Here is a 19,633-nt window from a genome sequence, read left to right on the forward strand (position 1 = left end):
AAATAAATATTCAGGAACTAGCACTTAAATATATTCAGTCATCTAGCACTTTGAGAGATTTCACGTGCTTACATATGCAATTCAAACATGTGACAGAATTGCAGATATGATCCCTTCAACCTATAAAAATAAATCAAAAGACAGATGAGTAGTTGAGCTCAAATACTTTAAAGATAATTAAAAAAAAATAAAAGTCAGGATAAATACTTTATAAAAAATTTAAGTAATGCCATTGGAAATGGGTCTTTGTGAACTCAGGACTTTGAAAGATGCTTGTAATTCACTTTTGTCCAAAAAGACTCTGTGTTGGTGATTGTTTGTTTTGTTTCATTTTTTTATTGGGTTTGGGGTTTTTTTGGTGCTTTTTCTTTGTTTGATTTGTTTTGTTTTGTTTTATTGTGGAAGCTTAGTGAGTCCTTGCCATTTTGTTTTACAGCACTGCCATTAAAATGAATGAAAATTCAGGGAGCATCTGCCAAATGTGACCCACATTTTTTTTCACAATCTCTTTACTTGAATGTCATACAAAGTCAAAACCACAACTTAGGTGATCCACCTAATAGAGGTCCTGCATATCAAAGCTGACAATTTATTGGTAGATCAAACAATCCTTTATGAATTTTCTGTCTACAGAATATAGCTCTTCAGAAATATCAGAGAACACTTTAGTATTTACCCACTTACATGTTTCTTTTTGTTCTGAAACCAGTGTTTTCTGATTTTCTAAAACATACTTCTTTCTCAGCTTCAGTTAAATTTCATTGCTGTAGGAAAATTGTCAGATCATTCAAGCAGGGGAAGAATTATGCTGGATTCAAGATTAGGCTTTTCGCTCAGGGAGCCTGTCATCACTAATACAAGCCTAAAAAGATGAGGTGCCCACATAGAATTGAAACAATAAAGTGAATCAGATCTAAACACAAATATACCAAATAACTCAAACTGGCTAACTCAGAGCAAATAAAGATGTTTATGTTATTCTGATTATTTTTCTATTTTTATAGGCAATTAAGTAGAGAATCACCAGTAAAGACAGACAAGGATAAGAATATGGTTACCTCATGATTAAGAAAATAAATTGCTTTTCATACACTGCAAAGAAAATCAGCTTGGTTTTCAAACAAAAATAGGTTTTCTAGAATGAAAGCTACACTCAGTATTTCAATTATGGTTAGAAAAAATAGCTCCTTGCAAAAAAAGGTAAACAAAATTATTCTTCCCATCTTTAGCCTATATCTCATTTGGTGCATACTGCATACTGTCCTGAAAGTTGATACCTGGAGATTACTTTATCTTCAAAATAAAATTAATGCTGAATTTTGCAGAGGACTGGAAGTTCTTTGCTCTATCTGTATTCCTAGCTTTCCAAAATAAATAAAAACTAAACTAAAACTGAGTCTCAGATGCAATATCTCAAAAAACTATGTTCAAATGAGGAAATGTTTAATGTTATCAAATGCTCTGAGATGTCTTGAGTAGATCAGAGGACTGTTCTACAAGCAAGAGAACATAAAAGAAATTCAGAAACTTTTTATGTAGAGTAATATTTTCTCATCTCCATACTCAAGGGTTTGTAAATTTAGATATGTAGAGATATCTAAGAGCTAGACTGCCATGTAGATTCCTATTTTCTCTTTTTTCTAATAATTTAACACCTAGTTACAACAAACCATTACTTTATTTTGTAGAAAAGATATCTTCATTTCAGGATCTCAGTGTTTGCGAAAGTTGTTTCTTTTCATCTGAGCATAATACAGTGACATTTTTCTTCTTCAGATGACATTCAGCTAGTAACAGTAATCTGTGATCCCAAAACAAATTTCAGTGTGAAAAATTGTCCTTATTGACAGCTATTTTCTCTCCTGGTCCAAAGAGCATGCTCGTGGCAAGCTGGGATTAATAAGCAAAGAAAGACCAAATAATTAGCATTTAAAGTTTTGTTTTTAACAAATTGATTTCCATGAAGTATGAAAGTTCTGTTTAACCTATTACTTTTTTGATCCATGTAAGATTGTCTAGAGATTTCTGAATGTGTGTCAGCTGTTGCTGCAGACAGTGGCGCCCAGTTTCTCAGACATTAAATGACAGTCTCGTCTCCAACATCATTAGCAAAACTTTATTGTTTCAGCTCTGCAGACCTCATCATTCAACAAAGGAAATTATAAGATAACAGTTACATTTCATATTGATTTTGATGAGAATTGGATCAGACTTTGACTGTCTGGTAGTTAAAGTCTCATTCTCATTACATACTTTCTGCCAGGAGCTCAGTTATTTTCCTTCCTTTATTGACTTACAGAGGCTCTCACAGACTATTTAAATACAAGTCAGCAGATATGTCAAATAAGGTACTTTTCACAGTGAACCTTGGCTTTTTTTGGCAGACGCAAGTCACCCTGATGTTTAATGTTCCATGCCCTTTTTAGTTTAATTTTAAGTTTAAAATTTTATGCTTCCTCGATAGTACATCACAATTGCATTAGGGACTGATTCAAAGTGTGCTGCGGTCACTAAAGTGCTTTTCATTGACTTCATTAAAGTCTGAAATGGGTTTATAATCTCAGGTTCTGTGTCATCTTTTTTGTGAACAGGCTTTTGAGGTCTTAATTATAACTCTTAAGCATGAATATGAGATAAATGCATAAGAAAAGTAAATTGGGATGCACCGATAAAAACTAAACACAAAATTACATCTAAAGAAAAGCATTGTGGTTTGCATCCTCCTAAATGCTGAAGAAAAAGAGCTGCATTTACTTTGAAACACACTCATCTATTTTTTTCCAGTTTTCAGAAGGCTTTTTTTTTTTCCTAATGTGTACTCTATCTTGGTTATAATTTATTTTAGAAAGGGCTTTAAACAGTTAAAAAGTCTAAATATTACAATTATCAGAGCTGAAAGCATGTTTAATCACCTTTTGAAGAATTAAGTCTTGCTGGATGTCCTTTAATTAAGCTTTTTAGATGACTCAGACAATATAAATATTTTTGGAAACTTTTCTCTATCATGCTCTGCAGCAGGTAAGTTAGGTTAGTAAATATTTTCAGATCTATTACACAGGGAAATAAATTTTACACAGGGAAAGAAATTCCCTTCTCCACCAAGATGAACTGACCTCAAGGACCCTTCTTATTAATAGAAAAGTCACAAAGAAAATGAGAAATAGTATTTTGATGACATAACCAGGAGGAAATGAAAAAAATCCAAATGTAGATCTGAGAGTGAAAACGGCAGCCTAAAAGTCACTAGCTCATTACAAAAATAAATTTTAAAATAATTTTGTACTTTATGAACAATGTCTGTGTTAAGTCTTCAAAATGAATATGGGCATCGTTTTTGCAGCTTTCAACCTATTGGCCTGGTGAAATTTGATGGCAGGAGGTCAGTGGTATTGTTGTATAAATATTTTACATCAGCTACTTACTCAATAAGTGGCCAACATAAACTTTTATACTCTGATTTGTCATTTGCTGTGAAAGATCTGTGACTACAGCTAAAGTTATTTCCCTGATTTTTTTTTTTTTTTTTTTTTTTTAATGTGACATCTTCCATTTTTGGACTGACATTTGTTTTACAATCCAGTGACATACTTAAAATGTATAACTAAGACTGTTTTTGGATAAAAAAATAACATGCATCACTCAAGTGCATTCAGTAGGTATTAAGACTGAGCATTAAATGATAAATGCATATATTTGAGTAGAACCTGTATCTGTAATAAGGAAGATCAGCTTCTTTATTTAGAGTAAAAATATTTTGATGATAAAATATAACAGGAAAAGTATATCTCTCAAGTATTTTAAGACAACTTAAAAAATCAATACAGTGTGTACCATCATAAGACTACTAATTATGTGGAAATTGTTATGTATGGAAAACACAATTCTAAAGAAAATCTTGGATGATAATATAGAGCTAGGAATAATTTCTGGAAGATTATATACTAGATAATTAAATTTCTTTTTCTTCTTATATTATTTGTGAGCTGATCATATATTTCCCTAATGAATAGAAAATTCAAATGTCTTTAACAAATGTCTTTCCAAAAATTTTTTTTATACATTGTACATCTTCACAATGGATCTTTTGATTGTGATTAACCCAGTAAGTCAAAGTAAATTGATTTTTTTGCCTGGGTATCCCCAGAAGACACATTCTCTGAGACAGGAAAATTCTGGGAAAACCTTCACCTAGATAGAAGCTCTTAGAGTTGAATTAAAAGGAATAACACTGAAACGGGGTATATATACATATACATACATATATATTATATATATATATAACTTATCATCTAACTTTTGACTTTCAAAGGCACATGTATGCTTTTGGAAAACTTGGTTTCTGATATGTTCCTGCAAGTTAAACACCAGAATAAATATATGAATAGAAAAAGTACCTTGTTTTACTGTTCAATTAGAATCTTATAGGGTTTTGTTCTCTGCCTCTTAATGAGTATTGCAGATTTTTTTCTCACTTTTTCAATAACATTTTAAAAATTTTATCTTGAATATTAATAAGAAAAAAATAATGGCAAAACCTCATGACATTTAGTGTGTGACTTCCCTTTTATTTATCAAAATGGAATAACAAAAACACAAGGAAGAAAGATTGAAGAAGGATCTCATCTATATGTTTTTTATGCAATCACCATGATACTCTGTAACCTGATAAACAATTCGGTTCTTATGATATATTTTTTTCATTACAACACAGAGAAATGTGTTTTAAAGACAATTATAATCAAAATGTGAATGTTTATAAGTAAATATTTTCTTCCAGAAAATTATATTTTTAAGGCACCTTAGTCACTCAACAAAAAACTACATATAAATGGATTAGAACCTCTTGCAAATAAAGGCATCTATTATAATGCAAATAAATACATTACTAATACCTATTTTATTAGATACTTCTCATGTGCTACTGCATTCATAGTAACTCTGCTCTTATCTTGATAGAAGCTGTGGCCTGATTTATTTGACTTGTTAGAAGTGCAATTTATTTCTACTGAACGTGCCTTAAAAGAACAGGGCCAAGTCCAGGGCCATCCACTATGTATAGAGCAACTATTTTGTACAGCAGAAAAGAGCTGTGAGGCACAGATGAAATTACAAGTAAATATTATTAATTTAGCCTATATTAACTTTTTTTTTAATACTCTTTTCTTAATCAAGATCAATATAGTTATATAAAAGTATGGAAAACCATGCAGAATGACATTCATATCAAACACATGGTAATGTTCTATTGTTTTTTATTAAAATTTGAAGGCATATCTTCAACCTACTTAATTTTTTCTATTATTTCCACAGAAAAAGTATTCAATATTATTTTTCCTCAAGCAATTATTACAAAATAAACTGTGCTTTTTCTTGTGAAGAATCCACTCAGTCCATCCATCTCTGTGGGTGGCAGGTCAGGTTTTCTGCCTAGTTATACACTTTGTTATAAATGGCACATCTGACAGACTTTTAGTAGAACCTCCTTGCCTTCCCAGACACCTTTGTACAACAAGTATGAGGCTTTGGATGTGGAAGGCCCATCAATGGCTGATGTGGATAACTGTGCATCTACACCAGAGGTGCTGCCAGGATAAGCCCAGTATCACAACCACCTCCATGAAGATGACCCCCTTCAGAAGGGAACAGAGGGTCCAACATTCCTGACAGACCATCCTCTTAGGGAGGTCCCAGGTCATGGACATGACTAGCAAACTTCCCAATGTGGTATAGCCCTTTGATTACTATCTGTTACTACTCTTCCATGTGGGTGGTGATGAAGATGCCACCCATAGTCCAAGATGAAATTTCTAGTCCAAGGAAAATCAAAAGATACTTCAGAGCCTTGAAAGGGTTAGTAAGGGAATCTGGAGCACAGGTTGTTTTTTCCTCTATCCTTCCAGTTGCAGGGAGATACATTGGAAAAAACAGACTGTTCAGAAGGGACAGGAGGGGAAGGAGAGGTGGAGGGGTTGCCCTCTGCGTCATGAAATGGGCAGTGTGAAGAGCTGTCTCTGAAGAACGGCCATGAGCAAGCTGTAAACATGTGAGTAACAATCAGAGACCAAGGCAACAAAGGGAACCCTGTGGCTCCTGTCTCCTGCAAGCTGCCTGATCAAGAACCTACTGATGAAGTCTTGCTCCAGCTACAGGAAGCATTGCACTCACTGGCTCTTGCCTGCCAGGGGGACTTCAACAGCCCCAAAATCTGCTGAGAACGTATCATGGTGAGCTATAGGCAATCCAAGAGATTCCTGAAAAGAGTTGAGGATAAATTATTAAGCCAGCTAATAGACAGCCCTACCAGATGGGACAGTATACTGGACCTCATGGTCTCCAACACAAGTGAGTTAATTGGTGCTGTCACGGCTGGAGATGTCCTGAGCTGCAGTATCCAGGCACTGTTGGAATTTTCAGTCCTGAGGCTTATGGATCAGGTGAAGAATAAAGTAAGCATCCTAAATTTTACAAAAGTATAATTCCAGTTATTCAAAGAATCAGTCAGTAGGACCCTCTGCGAAACTGCCTTCTGGGAGAAGGGAGCAGAGCAGAGTTGGCGTACCCTTAAGGATGTTTTCCATGGAATGCAAGAACGATTGATGTTCATATGTACAAAATCGAGAAAGGAAGACAAGAGACTGGTATGGCTGAGTCAAGGCCTTCTGGTTAGACTAAAAAGCAAGAAAGAAAGGAAGTGGAAGCAGAGACAAGTCTCCTTGGAAGAGTTTAACATGCTGATCACTTGTGTAGTGATGGGATCAGAGAAGCCAAAGTACAACAGGAGCTGGCAAGGATACAAAGAAAGGCTTTTATAGCTATGTCAGACAGAAAACAAGGGTCAGAGAAAGCTTACTCTCTGATGAACACTACCATCAACCTGGTAATAATGGAGGAGCAGAAGGCTGAAGTACTCAATAGCTTTTTTGCCTCAGTCTTCACTGGCAACCTCTCTTCCCCCACCGTTTTCTTGGATGGACCTCAAGGCAGGGAATGAGAGAGCAAATTCCCTTCCACTGCAAGAGATGATCAGGTTCATGACCACCTGAGGAAAATCTGAACATATGTAAGTAGCAGTCAAAGGCTCAATGTCCAAATGGAGATCAGCGACAATATTGTCCCTCAGGAGTCTTTACTGGGACCAGTACTGCGTAATATCTTCATCAAAAACACAGAGGGATCAAATGCACTCTCAGCAAGTTTGCAGATGACAGTAAGGCCAGTGGTGCAGCTGACACACCTAAGGAATGGGATATCATCCAGTGAGACCTGAACAAGCTTGAGAAGTGGGTCCATGGGAATTTCAGGAAGTACAACAAGGCCAAGTACAAGGTCCTGCATCTTGGTGGGGGCTATCCTTCTTATCAATATTGTCTGGGCAATTAAGGGATTGAGGGCAACCCTACTGAGAAGGATCTGGGGCTATGGACAGATATAAAATTGGACATGATCTGAAAGTGCTTGCAGCCCACAAGGCCAGCTGTATCCTGGGCTGCAACAAGAGTGGCCAAGAGGCCAAGAGAATTGCTTCTGCCCCACCACTCCACTCTGGTGAGACCCCACTGAGAAGACTGCATCCTGACTCAACAGGGAAGAAATTAATCTATTGGAGCAGATCCAGAGGAGACAATCAAAAATGATCAGAGGAATGGAACACTTGTCCTGAGAAGACAGGCTGAGAGAGCTGGGGCTGTTCAGTCTGGAGAAGAGAAAGTTCTGGGGAAATATTATTGCAGTCCTTCAATATTTACAGGAGGCCTCTAAGAAAAATGGTGATAAACTTGTTAGCAGGGCCTGAAAGAGGGTCATTTTCTCTGGATATAAGGAAGACATTTTTTAATGCTCAGAAATATTTTCCAGATTTATACATGCAATTCTGCATTCATTGAAACCAATGAAAAAAATTCCTGTTTTCCTAACCTCCTAACTTTAAAACATTTTGGGAAATAAAGCAAATTAAATGAAATAATTTTTTTTTTGCCATTTGTTATTTAAATGTTGAAAATAAACTGCTTTAACACACTGATGAGATATAATGTTGAGATATTCCACAAAGATACCTTCACAGCTACATCTTACAGTATTTGTTCAGAGGAATTATGTCTTTAATTAATTTCACTGGAAAGGCTTTTAGGGCAAATAGTTCAAAGAAACTTCACCCCACAGTTACAACTTTCTGATCTTGAAATAAATGTAGCTGTTACAGAATGAGAAGTAGATGGATATTCTTCAGGGAATTTGAAAACATATCAGTTTGGCAAGTGTACAGAATTGCCTCACTGCCTGTACAAACTGCAGTGAGATATGTGTCTCTATTACTCTATGCACCATATTACCTTACTTCAGTTTCCTGAAAGAGGGGAGTAACCATCTCACTTTTGTCACCTTGATGCCACTCAGTAACTTCAACATTTTCTTATCTGCAATAATCTTACCAAAACACCACCACAATATTTAGTGTATTAAATATACAGAGAGAGTAGTGAGTACTGAATATTTGAATTCCTAGGATAAATTTGTAAATTCTACTACCCAGGGTTCACCCAAACATTTCTTTTTATCATGACTATTTTATCCTGTTAAAACAAATAGATGTGAAATTGTCCTCTAGCATATCTCGGAACAAATAAAGTCCTAAAACTCTTTTTGTGCAGCTGAGATGTACAGGTGTTCCTATTACTTTTTGAAGCATGAACTTTCCACATGAACCTGTAGTTTTTAAACTACTCTCACTGAGCTTCGTGCAATTATTTTCAAGTGAATTGTAAACAGTTAGTAGAAAATTATTCCATTTGTTAAATGCAAACACAAAATACTTTATTTTGGTTTGATCTTACATCTATTTAGGTAATATTTAGTACTTTAATTTAACCTTTAGTGATTAGTCATTTAAAAAGTTATACTACTAGTGCTTAAATTCATGAAAGTCCCTTGAGATCAGTTTGTTTAGTCATTCTGTAAATAGTACATTAATAAACCTATTGATTCAAGTTTAACACTTAGCTAAAATATTTTTATAGTGCTGACAATATTTCGATAAGTCAATAAAATAAGGAAATAAAGGGTAAGTCAGTCAATAACTTTAATATCAATTTGTTTGCATGACAAAGCTTCAAATCAATCAAATATGCATGCAAATAGCTCTATTAAATCCAATCTGGATTGAGAAGATACTTAAGCATATAATGGAAATGAAAATTGAACCTCTTCTTTAATTATCTGCATAAACTGCATCACCATCAGCATAAAAAATACAGCTAATGCTCTTTTGGTAACAATCAACTGCTTAACCAGTGGCAATAATACTAAGTTTCTTTTAAGATTTAAGGTCCTGCTACAGCCAAGTACATAATTTCTTGTCTAACTTCAAGTAAAAGCATAGCCTAGTTAAAGAAAATGAAGCAAGATATGAAGTGTTAAAAAAGATGAATGCTTAAGGAACCCACTTCATCCATATAATGAAGGAATGCATATTCTTCCTTTTTAACTATGCATCTTATCAATAAGTGAACTTTAGAAGTCAATGTAGATAAACATTTAACCACTACCTAAACAAAAACCTCAGTCCTTCAGGTGTATCTATTAATTCAAACATGCATCATTTGAAACCTAGCAGAGAATAATTTTGAAACAAGAATGTAAGTGGTGAGTGGGCTGGAAAAGTGGAAGAGAGGAAGAAGAAAGTAAGATAATCCAAGAAGAATCTAAGTTTATACTCCTTATTCTATTGTTTAATGATAGCCTGACTAGCTTTTGAGCCTTTGGGTATAATTTTTGTTTACATTTGTAAAGTGTTGCTCCTTGTTTACACTGATTGTGTAAATCCAGAGTGGCTACATATTTTATAGCCAGACAACTATAAATTAGTTCTTATACTTAGATGGATGTCATGATACCTTGCTTTGCAAATACACTGCAATAGTTGCTGGATCAGAAAGAAAAGTACTCTGCAAGGAGGTCTCTTAAGCCATAATTTAATTCAGGATTTCAGTGCCCAGGAAGTAGGGAAACCAGCTAAGATTTTTTTTTTCTTCTGCATGAATCATCTGAATATCTAATGCATATGTGCTCACAAAAAGATCTACAAAGTATGTTGGAGATGGGGAACTGGCTTTCTAATTCCAATTTGTTGAAATTTTAAGTATGTATATATAATTAAATATGCATTGGATTGGAAATAGACGATGTAATGAGAATTGCTCTAGCCTTCTAGTAGAAGAAGAGACCTGAGTTACAGCTCCTTTTCCAATGAATGCTTATGGGTTTCTCGTTAAAGAATTTCATATTACGGTATTATTGGGTAAAGGACTAGAGTGCAATTCTTATTATTCCTCTCTAACCAGAAGGCAATAAAGTAATTCTTCTTCTCTTTCTGCTTCAATGAATATTTAATTATTTCATGCAAAGCTAAAAACTTCAACAAGGATATGGCCACCCTCATTGTATCCCACAACCATAAGTGTTTCACAACATAAATGTTATTCTACTCAACATTACTCAATATTTATGCATAAATAAATATATCTGTAAGAGATGTGCATAAAATATGTGGTTTGTGCTTCACTCTTTCATGTTTGGAAAAGCATTTTAACAACTGAATTATAGTATTAAAAAATGCGGTATCACACAGTCTTGTCTCACATTTTCCATAAGACAAATTCTGTATCTCAGCAGATTTTAGTTGACAAAACTCCCATGGACTAATGTGCTTCTCTCCAAAAGGGTGTGCTGTTTTGTGGGAAATATGTAAAGACTGAAAAAGAGATAAAACTAAAAATATGCTTATGTCTTCACCAATTTTTATTAATGGCTTCTTGCCAACCAAATACTTTGTGATTCTGTTCAAGTTCTTTATTTAAATAATTTCTCTGGACAAGGTAAAAGACACAGTTTCCTCGAAGCACCACAAGATCCAAACTTTTCAGAAAAGTGCACCATAACCTTACTTTAGCCATCCTGTTCTCTTTCTAATAGCACAAAGGATATTTCTGCCAATAATAGTGTTGAGCATTTACTGTCATCATAAGGTCCACATTCAACTTCTTGGTAGCTGAGCTTACACAGCAGGTGTGGACTTTTTTAATGTGCCTCAAAGCCCTGCATGCTAGATGCACACAGAGACCTTAACTTACCTGGATATGACCCTGCTTGTCCTAATCCTTGTGGAAGCATTTCTAAATTTAGAGGAGATACTGATTCTGAATTCCATCTATAATAACCTCCAGTGACTACTAATAAAGCTATTTAAATAAAAAGTGACCTAGAAATGACAAGAAAGAAGAAAAGAGGTAATTTGAAGAACTGCAAATATTTAGAGTTGTGGATCTGATAAGAATCTTCAGGCATGTAGCAGGTGACTGGAATAGATTCATAACAAAAACTACATTTAGGCATGAGAATTACCAGCTCAATTCAGAAAGTCAATTAATAGAAGGGATCTCTTTCACCTGCATATTTCTGGGAAGCAGAGTTAGAATTACCATTATAAAACTGAGAAAGAAAAAAAAAAAAAAGCGGAGTAGTTGTAAGACTGCAGTAAAAATGTGCCACGTGATGTTATACCAAAAGTGCTTAAAGCTAATCACATTCATGTCGCTGTTTCTATGACCTAAAATGGAAGGAAACCACTACACCTCAGTCCCCATTTAAAAAAGAAAAAAAGCTCAACAAAGCTTCTGATGTTTCAGAAAGCAAAAAGCAGTGGACTTCAGCTACAATGTGACTTATAATTTTGATATAATGTGTTAGACTGTGAGCACATTGAATGGAGAAAGTAATCCATTGGGTAGCTGGCCTTTTAGGCATTTGTGCTGAAATATAATACTCCCTATTTAACACTGTGAAGCATTCTAATTGTTCTTGATGCCAACAGTGTGATGGACAAAATAAAACAAAATTTAACTGTGAAGATCACCATGTTATAAAAATAAAAACTATCATTTTTCTCACAAAAATTGTGTCTACATTTTAAATACCACAATTGTTTGGTTCTAGATAAGAAAATAGGGGAAAGGTTGTACAGGCTCCAGTCCTAAGTGACATGTCAACAGCACCACTTTCAAATCTCTCTAATTACAAAAGAAAGGGGTAAAAAAGACAGAGCACCTTGCTTAGCATGTCTGATCAAGCTGAATTTTATTTTTATTTTTTTTTAAATATTATTCTGGATATCTACCAATGTCCTATATTTGGAATAAACTGCACTACTTAACTTAAAAATAAAAGTGAAAAGAATATAAACATTTGGATTAGACCTTAGCAAACATTAAACAGCTTGTAAATCAGAGAGATAATTATATTTATTACAACTTCATCACATTTTTTATTCATAGAGATTGTAAAACCTATTACCATTTGGGACAGGTTAGGTTAGTTGCACTCAGTTCTCGTGCTGCTAAATGGATATACTGTGATATGAAATGCCTTCCAAAGCTTTTATTCGGTATAGAGACTAAATGAAGTGTAATTTTCTGATAATTACGTTTAGCAATACAAGCTACATAAATTTTCATTATCAGTACACTGTACTTCAGTATCTGAGCCTTTGATGACAAATTACATTTACTTTCAATATGTTTTAATCTGTCAGATCAGAAGATAACTTTCTGATAATTTGAAATTTCAGGTTTCTTATGCTTATTTATGTATGAACATCTTCAAGACTGATTGCAGTGGTGGAAAAAAATTAGATAAAGTGACAGAATAACTGGTAACCTAAATTTTGTCTTTGCAATAAGATACACCCTAACTGATTATTCCTGAACCGCATCTACTAGCTAATATCTGTCTTCCATCCTGCAATAATATCAACATTTATCATTGCTTAGATGTTCTTACAAGACTAGGAGTTTACCAAGAGTTTAGTTAAATTGTTTTTCTCTGCATTTTAACTTTTTTGTGAATGTTGCCTTTCTTGGATTAGAATCTGTCTTCTAATAAAAGTAAAAGGTCTTCAAACTTATCTGTCAATAGGGTTTAGGAATTGTCCACCACAGAAGAGCTTCTGCTTACAAGAGAAGTATTTTTAATGACATGGAGGTAAAAAAAAAAGATATTAAAAGACTGGATAAGTAGGAGATTTAGAAAATACCATTACCACAAGAGACTTAAATGCTGGCTCAGATGTCAGAAATGGGATGGGCTTCTTCACCGCTTGACTTCTTCCCTTTTTGGGTTCACCCTGTGCTTCCACAGGTACAGAGGCTGCAGACTGGTTTCATCCTCCTCTGTTGCTTACATCAGAAGTCACTCCCCATTCACCTTTGTATAAGTAACAATAAACAAGTGACAGCACTTTTTAATATGCACACCATATAACCATGTTTAGCCCCTAACAATATATATTCACTTTTCTAATTAAATTGCTCAGTGCCATTAACAAAAAACTGATTTATTCTACATTTACCCATTTACTAGAATATCTGATTTTTAGACATGATCCTCTTTCCAGGGACTTTTACAGATTTAATATTTAAAATATCAATTCCCTTTAAAACATATAATCTCAATTAAATTCAATTCAAGATAAGACAATTATCCTAACTATATTATTGTGTATTTGAGTGTCAGTAAATGGCAAAAGTATCTGAGGTGAAGTTGCAGCTTACCCTCAGCTCATTTAATTCTGTCAGATGTCCGATTTTCACAAAGTATCCTAGTGGTGGTAAAAGAGGCCAATTGAATAGTTAGCCGACATTAAAGCAGGTAATTCAAGTTATAATTGATCAGATTTGACCTAGAAACCACACAAGCGAGAAACTTAGATCCATTAAGGTAATTTTTAACTCATATTCATAAAATGGGAATTTTGACTAATATTTTAAACACACCTAAGGGAGTTAGGGACCTAGATCCCACTGAAATTCTTCATCCTGAATAAAATGAGATTAAATCCCTTAGGCTATTTTGGAAAGCTTAATCTTGATGTTTTAGCTTAAACTACAGTAATTGAATGTATAATACATGTTGCCTGAAGACATGATGGTGTTCACTTCTGTTAATAAAGGTCTCCAGTCTGAAAAGAAATGTACATGGATTATTCAAGAACTAGAGGAATATTATCCTTCCTTACTGTATGTTAGAAATACGCATTAAACTTGAAATGGTTTTATCCCAAAAATATAAAATTATAAGAGGTTTTTCCTGGGCTTCCTCCAGATATTGACAAAGAACTTAAAATAGAAGTGAAATGATGCAACTCTTTGGGGGACAAAAGGTGGATTCTGATTAGAAAAAAAAAAATATCTTGCACTGCAGAACTTGCCACATCATATAGAGATAGAGATTCATTAGTTTTGAACAAAAATGAGACATAGCCTGTATTTGAACTGACTGAATTCTTGAGGAATTCTTTTAGCTAAAGAGTATTAATCTTCATTAAGAGTATTTCTTTGTCTCCTAAGTTATGTTTTACTTTTGTAATCAAAAGGAAATTTCAAATTTCTTGTGCAAAATTAAGTACCAAAAGTCAAAAGCAAGGCTTTTAGTGGTTTATTTAACTGTTTAGCCCTAGAATACTAATCTAGTTCTTAACTATTTATTTTAGAGTTCAATTTCCCATGAACCACTCATTTTTGTAATCCTCCTCAGTTCTAATCCATTTCCTTTATCGACACATATAAATTCTACAAAATACCGAGGAAAATGTTCATACTTTGGTGTGAATCACAGGTGGATGCAGGGCTGTTGAAAAACACAAGGAAATTAGCATGCAGAAAAACGTTGTGTGATCTGGGCAAAAAAAGATTCAGAGAACACTTAATTAATTCTATCTGTGATTACTTGGTCTATTAGTAAAGGAATTTTTTTGTCCTATTAATTCTATACCAGATAGGCTGTCTTTTGTGCTATTTTCTTACCTAGACAACCATGTTTAAAATTTACATCAGTAATAAGATTCTGCTTTGCTTTGCCACTGTTTGTTCCCTCCCAGAGTGGTGTGTCACAGGAAACTTCTTGGGGACTGATTCCTTTTTATAGAATCACAGAATCATAAAATGCTTTCAGTTGGAAGGGACCTTAAAGATCATCTATTTCTAAGTCTCCCACCATGGGCAGGGACAGCTTCCACTTGACTAAGTTGCTCAGGGCCCCATCCAACCTGGTCTTGAACACTTCCAGAGATGGGGCTGTTGTGATCTGGTTTAAACCCAGAGGAGCAAAGAAAGCTAAGTCTCTGTGTATAAATAAAACAGAAAGAACTTTGAAGGTTCAAAATATACCCAAAAATGAGATTAAAACCAAATGAGGTTAGATGTTGGCTCCAAAAGATTGATATGTTTTATTTAATAGTAAAAGAGGCAAAAAGAAAGAAAGAGAAAAGAAGGAAAGAATAAATAGAGAAAGAAATGTGCAGGGGGGGTGAGGGGACAGGGGGAGAGTGACAGGGGTTAGGTGGAAGCATATCATCCATCTGAGGGTCCCAATGATGTCTCGTTGCTCCCCTTCATCTGCTTTTCTTGGTGCTGAGGGTCCCCTGCTGTGGCCGTGCCACACCATGCTGCCACACACCAAAGAATATAGAGTACCATGGATAATATACACTTTGGGCCAGGTGGGAATGCCCTTGCAGGAGGCTAGTTTGACACTGTCCCGTGCAGCACTGAGGGTCTGTTGCATCACACTACAGTGCTCTGGTGCAAGATCTGGGGTCCCCTTTGGGGACCCCTTTGATGTTCTGTGTCACACTCTCTGGTGTGGATGAGCTTTCCCCTGGGAGAAGGGTCCCTCATCTGGGCTCCTCTGCACAGCGAAGGATGGGTGGTCACTGCCTCTTACCTGAAGCTTTCCAAATCACACCCAAAGCCTCTTTCCCCCCACCCTTTGGTGCAAGGGTCTGTGCAAGCCTGACAGCTGATAGCCCTTATATTTGATAGCTGCAGTCTCCTCCCTGAGGTATTAGGCTTGTGCTTTGTGAATGTCCCCAGCCCTGAGTTGTTACTTTATCTAATATTCATCAGTGAACAGTGTGGTGTAAGGCCTCCCAGAGCCCCCATAAGAGTGTGGTGGTATTCTGTGCTGCTTTTGAAATACAGTTCTGCTAAAAGTCCTTCATGGAAAAGTTAAGTCATAAACTATAATATTTTAGTCTCTGACAGGGGCATCCACAACTTTTTTGAGCAACCTGTTCCAGCGTTTTACCACCCTCAAAGTAAAGAATTTGCTCATAATATCTAACCCAAACCCTCTTCCAGTTTAAAGCCATTTCCCCTTGTCCTATCACTTATGGGATAATTATGTGACTTTTGACAAAAACCCACCCTGAAAACAGCAGCTTTGAGGACAGTGTATAGTGCCTTTTTTTTGTTTCATTTTGGATTTTGTTGGTTTATTTTTGCTAAGTAGATGCACCTACATTAGAATATCAGTTAGGATTTGAATTGTGCTTTTGAAATTAACCCAAAATAATACCCGCTGTGTTTTAAGCCATTCTATAGAGAAGTATCAGTTCATGTAGCCTGTTGAATCCATTACTTTCTCATCATTCCAAATGAAACTAAACAACACAAAAAGGTTCAATAGATGCCTTGTGCAAGCCACCTGTTAGGAGGTGTTAATCCCATGGTACCAGAGTAGAGCTAGAAAAACAAACAGAAAACCCCTTGAATTTTAAACCTAGAGATGGTAAATTCTCAGAACTGTCCTGTTTTCTCTATAAATATTTTGTGTAATGCTCCTTAAGTACTGCTTCACTTAGATCTATTGATTCCAAAGATGATCTGTCACAATGGGTTGCATTCACATTGCATGCTAAAGAAAGTGAAGGAAAGAAGCAAAAACCTTTTTCTAAGAAAATGGATGAGTTCACAATTACAAAAAGTCTGAGTCATTATTGCAAAATAAAGGCATTAAATATGGAGAAATAATTAAGGCAGACATAAACATGATTTGTGATGTACACTTACATAAAAATTGGGCTATGATGATTGAAGTATTACAGAACAGAAGCAAATCTTGAAGACTTTATTCATAGCTAAGACTGAATTTTGAATACCGCTTTTACCAGTATGAAACCTGGATGAGGAGAACAGAAGGACGTGGCGCCAAATCAGTGCTTAGAAACATGCATATACCATCTGCATGTGCATGATAGCAGTTCTGTCATATTTAGGGATAAATTTGTGAATATTACTGCCTCTGAGAGTGAAGCCAGGCCAAAGAATATACAGACTGGCCTAGAATTTTTAAGAACAGTGCTTTGTTTTCCCTCTTCAGCTTTGCTGATGCTATCCTGTTGAGGTCTGTGAATCTTAAAGAGAATGTGTGAACACTGAAACAGCATGAAAAATGACCAAAAACCCACAAGATGGCATTTGACAGAACGAAGAGAACTGATAACTAAGACTGTACTACAGAAAAGCCGCTTTAATAAGAGTGAGAGAATGCTTCAGGAAGGTACTGAAGCACAGCTAGAAGCTTGTACTGCTTAGGCCCTTGACAGCTAAAGAGGAGAAAACATTTGGCTGCTAAAGGAGCTCTTGCTGTGGATTTTTTGGAATGGGATGATTTCACAATTAAAGGAGATGGATAAACACTTTGATAATGAGACATTAGAGAACCTTTAATGACACTTTTGAAAAGTGCTACTGATGACTTTACAGTTCTGCTATGACTCATGGCATTGCAAGGTGAGAGTAAGACAACTGAGCAGTCATAAAGGATGCCACATGCATGGAGCAAGACACAACCTCTCAAGCAACCCACAGATACTTATTAATGCATATAAAAGTCTTTGCATCTGTGCCTCAGGGCCTGCAGATAATTCAGATGTATTCAGGAATGCAACAGAGCGGGCTGGGAAAAAGGATTAAAAATTGCATTTCAGGGATTTATGAGATCACAAGAAAGAAGTGGCACAAAGATCATTTCCCTATTAAAGTATGACAGAAAGAAATAGGTTTGTGCGAGACTGATTTTTGATTAAATAAGCATTGAACAGCAGTCCAAGAGGATTTTAAAGCTAGTTTCACAACCTGGATAAAAATCTTGATAAAGTCTGTGTATCTGGGTTTCAGTTGACTGAAACCTAAGCACAGAGTGTGCAACTAATGGTGATGTTTGATAGCTCAGTTGCCATATATAGAGATTATAATTAGTGTAAAAAAGTGGAAGTGAATGATTAAAGAACAAAGTTCTACAACCCACTCCACTGAAATTCCAGACCTGATAATGAGAAAAGGCAACATCATATTGAGTGACAAGTATTGCATAGCTACTGTAGATAAATGCCTCATTTATTGAGATGGTGAACATTTTGAAAATACTCAGGAAATGAAAGAAATATTTTTCAAGTATCTAATGTGAGAGGAAAGAGGCAGGTAGTACATGACAGCGTAAAATGACAATTTGAGTACCTGATGTCTTCTCCTGGCCACTCAGAGAACAAAAGGAAGGGCAGTCAGCAGAAAAACCTCCTTATACTGATATCATAAGCAAAATAAAAGAAAGACAGTAACAAGTTGGTGGTATCTAATCACTAGACATCATTTCAGACTCCAGAGAGTAGGATGATAGGTAAAGAAATAAGGAAGAGAAAGCTATATCCTGATTGAAGAAAATGTTGTCAGGCTAAACTAACTTCATAACTTTCTTATTTTAAAGGTCTTGTACTCCATTTGCCATTTTTAAGGTTCTTTAAAGGGTGAAGATTTGCATATTACACTGTCAGGTAGTTGATGCCACATGCTGTCCCATTTGCCAACACTTTCCTTCTTCCATTCTTTACATTTTTATCCTGCTTAATAGAATTCTGTCAGCCAGCAAATGTGCTGGGACTGAAACTGATTCTTGGACCATAGAGTCACTCTATCACTGAAGCACCTGGCAAAGTGCTGTCTTATACTTAAGCAAGGCTTAGAACTTCCTCACCATACATCATAAGTATAACTTACCCTTCATTTTACTTATATTAGTTTGAGTAATAAATCATGGTTCCTTTACTGAGACAGAACTCAAGATCATTTTCTCATTTAATAGCTTTCATCTGCATGATGTTCCCTGTAATGGATATCACACTACACTAATGAGTTTGCCACCGATATCAGAAGATGTATCACCATTTACATAGTTCCTTTGTATCCCTGGAATGACTGTATGAATTTAAGAGTTTTATAATTTTTCTTCACATACATAGGTAAAAAACCACGTCCCATTAAAAATACTTTGAAGCATTCATCTTCACAGTGTTCTTAGTGTACCGTTACCATTATGTTTTCTCATTAATTGTGATTTGATCTGTCTTACAGAATAGTCAGTATACGTATAAGGTGAGTGTGACCACACACAAAATTATTTGATTTTAAAAACAGAATTAAGAACTAGTCTACAGAATATGGGACTTCCCTTATTTTATTCATAGATAATTATGTCCACATTTGGAATGCATTATTAAAAATTATAAAATTAATTCTACTATTTCTATTTGAGAATCATCTTATGCTTCTGTAATAGTACAGAACAAGATTTTTTTAAATGAAAAGATGAGAAACACATTAGCACATTTGAAATACAGAGGGAGGAATAAAGAAAGATGGAAGACAGATCTTGTGCAGCAGAACTTTAAACAAGGATGTTTGGTTTTTGAAATGAAAAACAAACCCTGAAAATTTTATGTGGGTTTGCAACTTTTCTTATTGTAAAT

General features: G+C 35.2%; 1 long non-coding RNA gene across 2 annotated transcripts in view; it reads right to left on the minus strand.

Moving 5' to 3' along the window:
- Nucleotides 1–19,633, minus strand: part of LOC139603163 (uncharacterized) — a 210,528-nt gene that overhangs the window by 32,960 nt on the left and 157,935 nt on the right. For both annotated transcript variants that reach the window (XR_011683593.1, XR_011683594.1), the window contains one exon: nt 13,091–13,254. This is a non-coding gene — a long non-coding RNA (uncharacterized lncRNA). The remainder of the gene's footprint in view (nt 1–13,090; nt 13,255–19,633) is intronic.

This window comes from Agelaius tricolor, unplaced genomic scaffold (assembly GCF_023055355.1).
Source record: "Agelaius tricolor isolate 1412-34295 unplaced genomic scaffold, bAgeTri1.0.p SCAF_2, whole genome shotgun sequence".
Classification (NCBI taxonomy): Eukaryota; Metazoa; Chordata; class Aves; order Passeriformes; family Icteridae; genus Agelaius; species Agelaius tricolor.